Source organism: Protopterus annectens, chromosome 10.part0 (assembly GCF_019279795.1).
Source record: "Protopterus annectens isolate FY-2018-M chromosome 10.part0, PAN1.0, whole genome shotgun sequence".
Taxonomy (NCBI): domain Eukaryota; kingdom Metazoa; phylum Chordata; order Ceratodontiformes; family Protopteridae; genus Protopterus; species Protopterus annectens.
Window position 1 is genome coordinate 105,521,925 of NC_056744.1, and position 12,780 is coordinate 105,534,704.

General features: G+C 39.9%; 1 protein-coding gene across 1 annotated transcript in view; it reads right to left on the reverse strand.

Annotated features, from left to right (window-relative positions):
• The window catches only part of LOC122812984 (E3 ubiquitin-protein ligase rnf213-alpha-like), a 1,982,151-nt gene that overhangs the window by 553,077 nt on the left and 1,416,294 nt on the right, over positions 1 to 12,780 (reverse strand).

Sequence of the window (12,780 nt, forward strand, 5' to 3'; positions counted from 1 at the left end):
GATCCGATGGTGCAAGGCCACTGACTAGCAGCGTTTCCATAACATCATGGTGCTGAAAGGGAATTAGGGTATGGTTGTCACAGTATGTGTCTGTGCACTGTCAACTGATCTGCCACCGCTGTTCTGTTATGCTTCCTTATACAAAACGCTCAGAACAATCTGTACTTTTTTGTGCTGATGAAGTTGATCAGACCTGTTAAAAACACTTCACTTCTGTTAGGTAATGGCATCAGTTTGTTTATCTGAGGCTGTCTTCATCTGCGGTCATACCACAAAAACTGATGACTGTCATTTCTGTAAATTGTGAAAAAGCTGTCATACCTTCACTTGCATGTGACAGCATATGCAATTATTCTGAGCTGAATGACTTCTTTTTTTGAATTGTGTAGGACTCTAGTACAGGGTTTGTACTGTGCATCAGCCCTCTTGCAGTCGTGCTCTGCATTTGTGACTATTGCTCAGATTTCATACCATATCAGCTTATGCCATACCCTACATAAAAACTCTTTATTTCCAATGAATGACCAAAATAATAAAAACATTACAATGTAAATGGTACACATAAGTGGACATTAAAAATAAATGGAATATGACATTTTACCTCTATAATAACTTTGCCAGAGAAAAGTACACAGAACCATAGCAAGTCATATTCAGAATGTGGCTTATTAAGTTACTATAAATCAAATACAAACTCACTGTGGCTAACTGAGGGTCATGATGTACTCCTTTGCATTGGAAGTGATGTGGGTCAGCAAAGGGGAGCAGGCTATCTCATTTGAGTATGGTATCTTACCTGGTTAACATATGTACGCAGCACTTATGGGATCACAGCTCTCTGCGAATTCAGACATACTACGTTCAGTGATAGCATATTTATTTATTTGTTTGTTTTCTGACTGCTAGCACAGTAAATCCAGTAAGCACATGTATCTTTTTTGTGCCCCCCCCCAGCTGACCCCAAGTGCCCTTCCTGAGACTTCTTTCAGACTTTCATGACCCATGTTCACAGCCCATGAGGAGTATGGGATACCTCAGAACATCATCATATATGCAGGTGAAGAGGATTTTACTATGCCCTTCTTTCCCACCTCCAACATACACATGTGCTGTCAAGATGACAGGTGTGCATGGATATTTTCCTACCCCATGGAGGCTTAGCCCATGCCTTGCCTCTCAAAAGACAATGCTCTCCACTTCTCCTCGACCTCTGCTGAAGATCAAATGAAAGGTGCACCTATGTGCATGCCCTACAGCCAGGATGTGAATGCAAGGTGTACCTATGTGCATGCCTTACACTCAGTATGAATGCAAGGTGTACGTATGTGCATACCCTACACCCAGGATGCACACATTCATCCTCCCTTGGCAGCACCTCAGATGTTTGAACTCCTAATCAAACACAGGTTGCCTTGGTGGTGCCCTGCTGCTGGCAAGTACCTCTTTTTGGGGGCAAGCAACGAACACTATATGGTTAAGTGTCCTGATCAGAGTCACACAGTAAGAAAAGGAAATGATGCACGGGAAAAGGCAATGAAGCTCATTAACAATTTATAACCTTAATTTGCCAGTTTGACAATCAAAAGATATAAATGTTTATTAATTTTAGTTTGCTTTCATTTTCTTTTATTGTTTTGCACACACACACCCCAGGTCCTTGCTCCATGTGCTCCACTACCAACACCCAATCAGCTCTTTTGTTCCATGGATAGGGAGCTGGGAATCCATAGGCTAGGCAATAGCCATACTGCATAGTCATTCCTGCCAAAAACAAAATCACAATCATTCTTTATGTTCCCTGGGAAGAGTCATCTGGTAGGGAGAAGGACAACTTTCTGGTCCTGGAGCTGGCGGCCTACAATCTTTCCCCATTTCTGAACATCCACCTCCCACTTTGGCAGGTAGTCCAAGCCAGTTACTACTGTTCCCTCAAGGGGAAGTGTATATCTCTGCATGAATTTGCCCTGGCATTACTGGCGCTTAACACTATAACAGTGCTGACTCTCATTAGGTGTTTACCTCGTGGAGAGCCAGATGCACCTTTTTCCCATCCAAATATGGAATAGCCATCAGTGGCCACTACTCACTACCCCCCCCCCCCTTTCAGGGATTTGAGATGCTACTCAAACTCATATCACCTGCAGCACTGTAAGACTTTGTCCCTTCACACCATGAAGATTTGCCTCTGGTTTCATTCAGCATCACTACTATAAAGCACTAAGTTTCTGGAGGCATTCTGAAGTAAAAAAGTTATATTCCTCACTGAGCATGTATAACTATTATCTGAAAAGAAGTTTTTGAGTATGATCAATGAAATAACTTTTTAAGCATGCTGTGTTGGGTATTACAGAGTGAATGATCATCTTCTGTTGCCCATTTCTCTTCTACATTATTGTCATTAAAACTAAACTCCCTATCTACAATAAATATGATAGGTTTTGCTTTCCATCAGGTAAGTGCCTCACTCCTTAAGTGTCTGCTTCTGCCTGAATTGTATTTGCTGTGTCTGTTTGAACAGAACTCCATCTGTACTTTGCATTTACACTGTAGTTTACAATAATTTGGCCCAGGTTATAGCTGAAAAGGATCAAACAGGTCATTCTGTTTCTTTCTTTGGTAACTACATAAATCTACAATAAATTGCAAATGCCTTTCATGTAACCTCAGTAGTTGAGCAATCTAACAGAGAAGTCAAAGCACATGTTCAATAAAATTCTTAAAAGTTTACTGAAATCCAGCAAGAGCCTTAAATGATTATTTAGTAAAATTAGACTTTAATGCAAGTCACTTGACTCCCTTCTGGGATCATAAACTTAACATGACAGAGATTTTGTACTGCTGCAACTGTCAGAACCATGCTGTCTAGATCTTTGTGCTTCCTGCAGTGTCACTTGGCAAAATGATCAAACATGACAGCCACACAAAGAATGATCAACAAAGTCTGACCCTCATAATGGTTTGTTCAAACAATAAGAATATTTCACCTGGAATAGGGATACTGGTACCCACCTCTGCAGTAAGCCTGAGGGCAGTATATCGCTGTGACTAGTGGCTAGGTGAATTGGGTTTTCTGGCTGGATTCTGTTTGAAAAGGCTACATGGAGCTAGAATGTGGGTCGCCACAAAAAAGGGTAAGAGTAAAGGGTCACATGGGATGCCACTCGTGGCCAGCAGAACTAGAATGGATTACCAGAAATACAATCCTTGCAGCTGAAAATGACTTCTCAGATATGGAAATCCCTCTCACTGCTGGGAAGGGAGACAGAGCTTGTGCAATAAACAGAAAAATACCAGCCGGATGTAGTTTGTCTTAACTCTTCACATAGCTCTGGTTTTGTAGCCAAACCTCTTGGTTCATATGTTGTTACTAAGCTAGCAGTCTACTGGACCATTGAGGAGCCTTGCCCAAATCCCTAGTTACCTCAAAGCACTGTCTGGTTAAGTGATTTGCTCAAGGTCACAAAACAGGCAAATGTGGGCTGACGGAATTAGTCTGCATTAGGAACTACAGCTCACAGCCTTAATTCACTATTGCAACTGCCACGTTGTGAGAAGCTTCTCTCCTTGTGAAGATGCCATTCAAAAGAAGCCCAAAGTGAGTCCAAGGATACTAACCAGCCCCTGGCTTGAAGCCGTAGACTTTGGATTTTGTACCTGCAGATGAGATAATTGCCTCAACTTGACTGTGTCTTGCAGAAAAGAAAAATGTGTCTGTTGTTTGTGAATACCTACCTAATAGCTATTTGAAGTATTTGCTCCCCTTGGATAGTGTGGACACAATACTTGACAGGGTATCACCTACTGACTCTGTAGTTCTACTGGAAAACTTTACTTATATCTGGTATGCTGTACATAACTGGGTAAGCATGAATGGGAGGAATGGCTTTCCTGATCTAAATCCAATGGTGAAATATTACTGGATTTCAATGCTAGTTACAGACTTTTCATCAGTACAGTGTTTGAAAACAAGTTTGCGTGCAATTTTTTTGGTTAAAGGCACTGGCTTCTCTTTGGGGGCAAAGTTCGAACTACAATGAGATCGCTGTCATTCTGATGGAACTGGAACTTTATTTTAGCTCTAATATCCTCACCCAAAGTGATAATGTATACTTCATCAGGCTGGGTGAGTCATGAGGAGTGGCTTGAGTACCTACCCCGTCCTGGATCCATACAGAGATTACATGTGCTAAGCTCCCTCTCCACTCCCCAGCCCTGTCATTTCTTTTGAGCTCCTGACTCCACAAGAGCTCAGTGAAAAACTGCCCCATCTTCCCTGCCTCAGAGTCAAGTGACTAAGTCACTACATGAACTCAGGTCACCTGGGTCATAGTCAGCACTTTAATCTTCTGTGCCACTGGCAAGGTCAGTTGTACATATGTTTACTTGGAACCACAGTATCTTAAGCCACAGATCAATGACTGACATTGTAGTCATGTCATTAAACTACAGGCTTTATCTTCTGGGCCTTTGGGTCAAAAGAGTTGCTAAGATGTTATAAGATCATCACCTACTGCTGAGATGACTGACTGCTGACTAATGCTGAACAGACCCAGGAAACCCAAACAGGTGTTCTGCTTGTGCCAGTAGATGCTTATTTACAGAGTGAGCTTAGTTATCACTTCCAAAACAGCCTCTCCACATACAGGGAGATGTTACAGATGTGCAGTATGAATGTATCTTGTTCAAGGAAAACATAATGAATTATTCACTTCATTATGCTGAAATCAATACTGTCAGAACAGAAATGTTGAACGCTAAGAGAACTGACTGTGTAGCTTATCAAGGACTGTAGTGAAATCAAATCTATACTATGCTTACATTTACACTTGTTTTGCAAGGGGGTTGTACCACCTCTACACTGAAGTTCATAGTTAAGTCACTACCCCCACAACCCAATCTCTGAAAGTACTCAGAGGCTGCACTAACATGGAGTAATGGGCAATTTCATTTTTTGTTACTTTTAATAAAAATATCTTCTCATTTTACCTCAAATTTGTGCAGTCAAATGTGTGCAGCCTTGGAAGTAGAATGTTTATTTATTTCTCATTTGCTGACCAGGTTAATTCTGCAAGGTTAGTTGCCTTTTTTCAGGGGGATACCCATGATTTTATTTATACTACTAGAAGAAATTTGGCCAGGGCATCAGGGAATTTCCCCTAAATCTTTTGATAGGTGCAGTGGGATCTTTGACATCCAGCTGAGCTACCACCAACTCAAGCAGATGGGACGTTGGTTTAACATCTCATCCAAAGGACAGCACACCACTAATGCTGCACTGTGGTGCCAGCAATTTGAAAATTAATCCAATCACCTAGAATGGGGAAAAAAACCCACAGCCTGCTGATATTCCATCACCAAAGGTGAATGTGTTATCTGTGGAACCACTGACACTACCAATTTAGAAATGGGGGGTGGCAATGAAACCCCCATGTCAGAGGTGTGCAGGGAAGGCACCCTCCTCTAAAAATGTTTACTTTACTGATGCTCATTTTTTCACTTTTAACACTGTTGCATTATGAAAAAGAGTCGACCAAGAGGCATCCCACTGCTTAGTACACAGTATATCAGGTTTTTATAGAATAAACATTATTATTATTTTTACATATATCTTATATTAAATGCACTTGAAGAACTTCATTAAAGGAACATTTAACAATATCATGTTACAAAACTGATAAGCTGAACAACAAATAATACATATCACTAATTCATAATAGCACAAAATGTGCTAATCATGTCACAAAGCAGTCTTATGCTAATTCTCCATAAATACTTGTTACTGATATATTACAATTTGTTATTGCTTCCAGTCTACTGAGTAAGTGAAATATTCCTTGATTAGTTATTGTTCCTGTTCAAGACCTCAATTGCTAAGGTAGCAGCAAGGAGATTTGGCCAAAAGGAGGTCAGTGGATTTCCTGGTGGTGATTCTAAGACCCACTGGTGGATACCAGTGGTAAGGAAAAGCTATCAGATTAAATAAAGATGCTTTTCTTGAAATCCTACTTGGGGGGATCCAAATTTCCCTGATACATACTGTAAGGCCAAGAAGACAGCACCCATTAAAATTAAGGTCAGCTTACAAAAGAATTTTCAAATGCTTTACAGAGGTTCTGGTATACCATCTGGTGATGGGGGAGTGTGGGTGCGGCAGAGTGGATGTTGCCCAAGTTATTCTCAGCAAGGGTGGAAGAACATTGACCTCATCCAGGGATGCTGTCAGGAGATGTAAATAATATTCCAAGGATTTCCTGGGCATGTTCTTTGAGAATGTAGTGCCAGATGCACCTGAAGGAACTGGGTTTCCCTCTGCAAATAAGATGAATGCAACAAATGTGCAGTTCCAAAGTGGCACACCTGCAGGAGTGGATGACATACGAATATAAATATTGGGATACTGGCAACCGTTGACGTGTCAAGTTTAAAGTGCTCTTCCAGTGCTGTATGGAAGCTGAGGATAGTAACTCTGGATTAGGACGCTGGAGTGGTAGTTGTCATTTTCAAAAAAGGGGGGAGTGGATGGTTTGTTCCAGTTACAGAAAAGTCATGCTTGTTAGCCTCCCTGGGAAAGCTTATGCCAGGGAGCTGGAAAATAAAATTTATCTGACAGTTGAGCCTGTGATTCAGGAGCAGCAAAATGATTCTGCCTAGCCACAGAGCAATGGATCAACTTTAAGCCACTGCATGGATACTGATGGGGTCACTGGAGTTTCCCAGTATTGACTACACATGGTCTGTGAACCTGAAGAAGGCATATGGCTATGTTCTCCAAAATATCTTGTGGGACATTCTACAACAATATGGGGTAAAAGAGCTGATGATATCTACCATTGGATCCCTGTATGTATTGTTTTTTAGAGCTAGGGTGTGAACATCTCAGAATTAAGCTAAATATGTTTCAAGGTGAGTGTAGCACAATGTCAAAGTTGTTGTGTCTTTTTCCTTACTCTTGTTTGTGACTGCTGAAAAGAGGATATTAGGCTAAAGATAAGTTTTTGGTGACAGCTCGCATGTAGTTTGCAGAAGATGATGATGTTGATGTACTCTTCATTTTAAACGGCTTTAATGTCCAGCCTTCACTGGACAGGTTCACTGGGCAGTGTGAAATGGGTGGGATACTTCCAATTCAGAGGACATGGTTCTCTCCCGGAAAAGAGTGACTTGTTCTCTGAAGGTGAGAGTGAAGCAGGTTCATGTGTATGAGTTTGAGATCTTGGAGTTTTGTTCAAAAAGTGATGGTATTGGGAAAGTGGAAACTTTACTAGTGGATGAATGCAAAGGTGGCAGTATTGTAGGCATTGTATTGGACTGTGGTGATGAAGTGAGAAATGAGTTATGGGATGAGGCTGTCAGTTCACATGTCAGTTTATTTCTCCATCTTCAGATATGGTCACAAGCTTTAGATAGTAACCGAAAAGACAAGACTGACAGTACAAGAGATTATGTGTCTCAGCTTGCCTGACAATGGCAAGAGATCCCATCTAATAGGCTTGGGAGTGCTCTCATTGAGGAAGTCTGGTCTGCCTTGCTCATCTTGCTACCACTGTAACCCTCACCTGGACAAACTGGTTCAGAAAATGGATGGCAAATCATACAACTGGTTGAATAAGCTTCAAATTCTTCATCAGAATCTTAAAAATCCATTTCCCAACATCATTTGGGTTGCTAAAAGACCCAAGTCTTAAATGTATAGATTATATGCAGCCCAGAGGATAGTAAAAAGAAATAAAAAATACCATTGGAGTGGAGCTGATTGTTAATCACCCAAAAAGCTTTACGTACTGCATTTTGACAATAATAAATCAATAAACCAAATAAGAAGCATCCACGGCAAAACAATAAAGCCCCGAACAGCCTAGAATTCTTCTCAAGACTTTATTAAGCACAAAAATCAACCATGAACGTTCTCAGTATGTTTTCATTTTAAAACGCACTTCATCAGATGTGGAGTAACACAAATAAAACAAGTGCATTAAACAGAACTACTAAAAATATGAATGGAAATTCCACAGTACCTGTACTATCCATGCATGACTCTGAAACCTGGACTGAAGGTTTTGCAAGGTGCTGAAACTAAGTAAAAGGGAAAGGTGGGTGCATCATGCAGTAAGAAGGAACAGAAGGAAGTGTGCACTGAACTGCACAAAGAGCACAAACTCAACTCTTCCTAAATGGAAGATTCGCACAGACATGTAAATCTGTTTTGTGTGTACATAGTTACAATAGTTACAATAGTTTTTGGACTTAAGTTCAAGTTAACTCAAATGACTGGACTGGTTTTGTTATTAACTTCCTTTTAGAAATATAACTTTATTAAGTTACAAGGGGCACACACTTGGTTTTAGAACCCGTGACATACACAGGGGTGGCCTGTGCTGTTGGACTGCCGGACTGCAGCCCCCCCAGCTGTAAAACATAAATAAAATAAAATAAATTAAAATAAAATAAAAGATAAAAAAAATTCAAAATTCATGGACTTTTGCACTAGTCCGGACTGCTGCTGAGATAGTCTGGAGCATGCGCAGACTGTTTCAGCAGCAGTCCGGACTGGGTAACATGTAAGAGCAAGATCCCAGAAGTCTATGCAGTTGTAACTGCAATACACTGTCCTGGAAAGTCGCTGGGAAAACCCATCGGAGTCAGACTGCAACATCAGCAGTCTGGAGTTTGCTGCAGTCTCGTCGGGAAGATCTCACGATTTGGAGCTGGACTGTGAACGGGCGGGTATGGATGTATGGCATGAAGGGATTGGTTTGCAGCTACGGATTTATGTGTGGACGGGGATTTGGAGCAGGTTTGCAGATCTACTACAGGTAAGGTGTGTGTGTGTGTGTGTGTGTGTGTGTGTGTGTGTGTGTGTGTGTGTGTGTGTGTGTGTGTGTGTGTGTGTGTGTATGCCCCAGTTGCTATATACTGGTGGCTAGACTCATGGTGGTGTGGTAGGAAATACCTCAGGCTTGAACCCTGTACCTTGTATGCAGGTGTTAAAGACCTGAATTCCCTACCCACCACCATTTGTAACAACAATTGCAGATTTTTGCCTCATATTTGATCTGATCTGTTCCTCATAATATCTGTGGTTTCTAAATGTTGCAATGCTTGATATTTGATGGTGCAGTGGCAGCATTGTTGCCTCAAAGCTGCAGGTTCTCAGGTTTGATTCTTGGCTGGGGTTCCTTCTTTGTGGGGTCTGCATCTTCTCCCTGTGTTTGTGTAGGTTTGCTTTTGTGTCCTCCCATGTTATAAAGACATGTCTGCATTACTTCTTCCTGGGCCTCTGCTGAAAATTGTTTTTTTGTTCCAAGTCAGACTGTCCTGATTAACAAATGCTAAATAAAATTGACAGGCATTTGAATTTCAGACTTCAGGTTTTTGAATGTTTAATTCCTTACATATTTGATGGTGCAGTGGTAGCATTGTTGCCTTACAGCTATAGGTTTTCTGGTTTGATTCTTGGCTGGGGTGCCTTCTGTGTGGAGTCTGCATCTTATCCCTGTGTTTGTGTGGATTTGCTTTGGTGTCCTGCCATTTTACAAAGACATGTGTCTGCAGTATTTCTCCCTGGGCCTCTGCTGAAAATTGTTTTTGTTCCGTCAGAAGTAAAATTTACAGGCATTTGAATTTCAGACTTTAAATTCTTCAGAAAATACATAGTAATACAACCTAAGTTTATAAGATGAATATTTGAAATTTGTCCTTATTTTTGGGACTGTATTACCCCATTATTGGCTTTGTCCAGGTTTTTTGTGCTAAGGTTGACAGCTATGGCAAGAACAGAATTCACTGAATATGTTTGAGGACTGTATTCCCTCATTACTGGGTTTGTCCAGGTGTTTTGTGCTAAGAGGTTGACAGCTGTGGTGAGAACTGAATTCATGAAATGATAGCCATTTAAGTTTCAGTCTTCCGCTCTTTCACAAAGCAGCTGATTTGGCGTAGTGGCATGTTGCTCTGACTGTTTTGCACAGGGACCTTGGCAGTAAAATGTATGGTGGTAACACAGCATTTTATTCTAGCAACTTTCCAAGATTATACAATCAATGTTTAATGTGTTCCTGGTTTTTGGGCTTTTGACCACCCCCCAATAAATTTGGGTTTTTCCAGATTTCTTGTGCTGCGAATTTGAGAAGCAGTTGAGTATTGAGTAGATTTTACAAGGAGCTGAGAGCTGCAAGGGAAGAGAAGTTTAGTGCTGCTTATGCTAAGTCAGCTTGCATTGTTAATAGCACAACAGGTTGTGTACTTGCTTTTGATGCAGAAAGTTGTTGGTTCTACTCCCACAAGGGGTGAATGCTGCCGTACTGAAAAAGTTAAGATACTGGCTATGAGCCTGTTATCAGTTTGCCATCCATTTCCTATTGCAATATTACTAGCTTATCATTTTTAATGTAATATAGTCAATTTATTCCTCAGGGGCATCAGACACTATTTTTCGATGAAACCATGAAATATAAAGGTGTTTGCTAGCAGCAACCTCTTCATTAGTTACAGATTTATTTAATGTGGAATTATTTAGATGACTTTTTTACTTCTTCAGAGATTGTGAATATTTACTGATAATGGTGGACTGTAGAATTGTGCAGATTTACTGATAATGGTGGACTGCAGAATTGTGCATATTTACTGATAATGGTGGACTGTAGAATTGTGCATATTTACTGATAATGGTGGACTGTAGAAGTTTGAGTAGACTTTTATGATGGAAATGTTCTGAACTGGGCAGTTTTGTCATTATGGGTGCATGCATTTTGTTTCGTTGTTTACTGGAAATATGTTCTGAATTGGGCAGTTTTGTCATTATTGGTGCATGCGTTTTGTTTCATAGTTTACTGGAAAAATGTTCAAAACAATAGGAAGGTGTATCAAAGAGCACATGTATGTTTCATATGCAAGGGGCCTATGATTAGAAAACAGCCCAGAATTAATCTTTATTTGCCACTGGTAAAATGTATTTTCTTTGAATGTGGGTTTCAATTCTGTTTCAATGAATGTGAGTTTCAAGGGCAGAGAAGTTTTAATACTAGTTTGTTTAGCAAATGTCTTAGTGTTTGTGCTGTAAAATGCAAAATAAAACTTTCAAATGAAGTCCAAATCATCATAGAAGTAAATCAGTATGCACATTAGTGTTTATGGTAAATGGCGTGAAATAGCCAAGTAATGGATCATTGGAATGGCTGCAGGGGGAGGCTTAATTCGACCATGATTTTGTGAGGGGGAAGGGCGTCAAACTTAAAGACAGCCCCAGCTGAACTATACCTCCCAACTGTCCAGATTTTCAAAGAATGAATAGATTTTTGCTTCTTATTTTTGGTTTGTTCCTCATAACATTTGTGGTTTTCTGGCAAATCATTTAGGAATTAAGTCACTAAATAATAACACACTAGTTTCAGACTTCATAACCTTCAGAAAAATGCATGCTACAGTAAGACCTGCTGTTCTATCAACTGTCTCAGTTTATACAAGAGAAATTTTTAGTACTGTTTATATGTTCCCCCAATATATTTGGCCTTGTCCAGATTTATTGCATTAACAGGTTGAGAGGTACATGCAAATAAATTGCTTTATAGAATTAGGCATAGCCAAACCTCTCAACTGTCCCTGATTTTGGCTCAAAATGTTACTCTTCCCCCTAATAACCCCTCCGCAAAATAGCAATTTTGGAAGAAAACATGGAGGGTTTACAATTAAGAAATAACTGTAATAATCAAGAGTTATAGATTACTTTTATTTCAGAAATGCATGTAGATTCTTTTATTTTGTCAGCTGCTCAAGTTAGCAGTACTAATATTAAAGTGTCCCTTCTTTGACAGGTTCCCAGCTGTATTGTGTGGCTATTTTATATTTTTACATCACATCTTTGGTCCATTTTTCATAAAATTGTGTTTTATTTTGGCAAATTAGTGACAAATCATTAAAGACTGAAGTTAGAAAATAATGGCAGACATTTCAGTTTCAGATTTCATACTATTCAGAAAATTCATACTAATGCAAGACATATTCTATTATCTTTCTAAGTTTATAAGAGCAATATTTAAAAATTGTCCTTATTTTTGGGTCTTTGTCTCACTTCTTTGTATGGCTTTGTCCAGATTTCTTGCTCTGGGGTTGAGAGGTATGACAAATGTGTCAGGGCCATCACAGTCAGCCAGAGACATTTCAAATTGTGACATACTTGTTGCACCCCACTCCCCCATGTAGTGACTCTGGATGTGTCGAAGCAAGGCAAGGAGTAGTTATGCACTGTAAATGTGCAGAGTATCCCCCCATCCAAGGTAGACACAAGTACTAGAGTGGCTTTTCATCTGTCTTTGATTTTTGCAGAATGGTCTGGTTTCTGTCATATTTTTTGTACTGTTGATTTATGCTTATTACTCAAAGTGCCTGTTGCTCTGTGTTTAAGTAGCAATAATTTAATGACCATCAGGTAAGCTTGGCTGAGATCGTAAGATGCAAGTAAGCTTTAATAAGCATACTGTCAAAGAATTGCCAACATTGAAAGCCTTTCTGTTGTTGCCATGTAGAGAATACTTAACTAGATAATGTATAAGCCTTGGGTATTGAAATGCATATGACAGTATTTGTAATAAAGGACAGGATTACATTATTTTAAGAAGCTCATTACACTTGGAGACTTCCAGTCATCTCTGCAGGCTTTACCCGTAAACTAAACAGAATGCCAGTCATGTGGTCCATAACCTGTACAGTAATCCTTTTAAGCAATGTATCTTGAGCTCATTTCTTGCTTGCCTTTCATTTTTTACTTTGACCATGTTTTCCCCA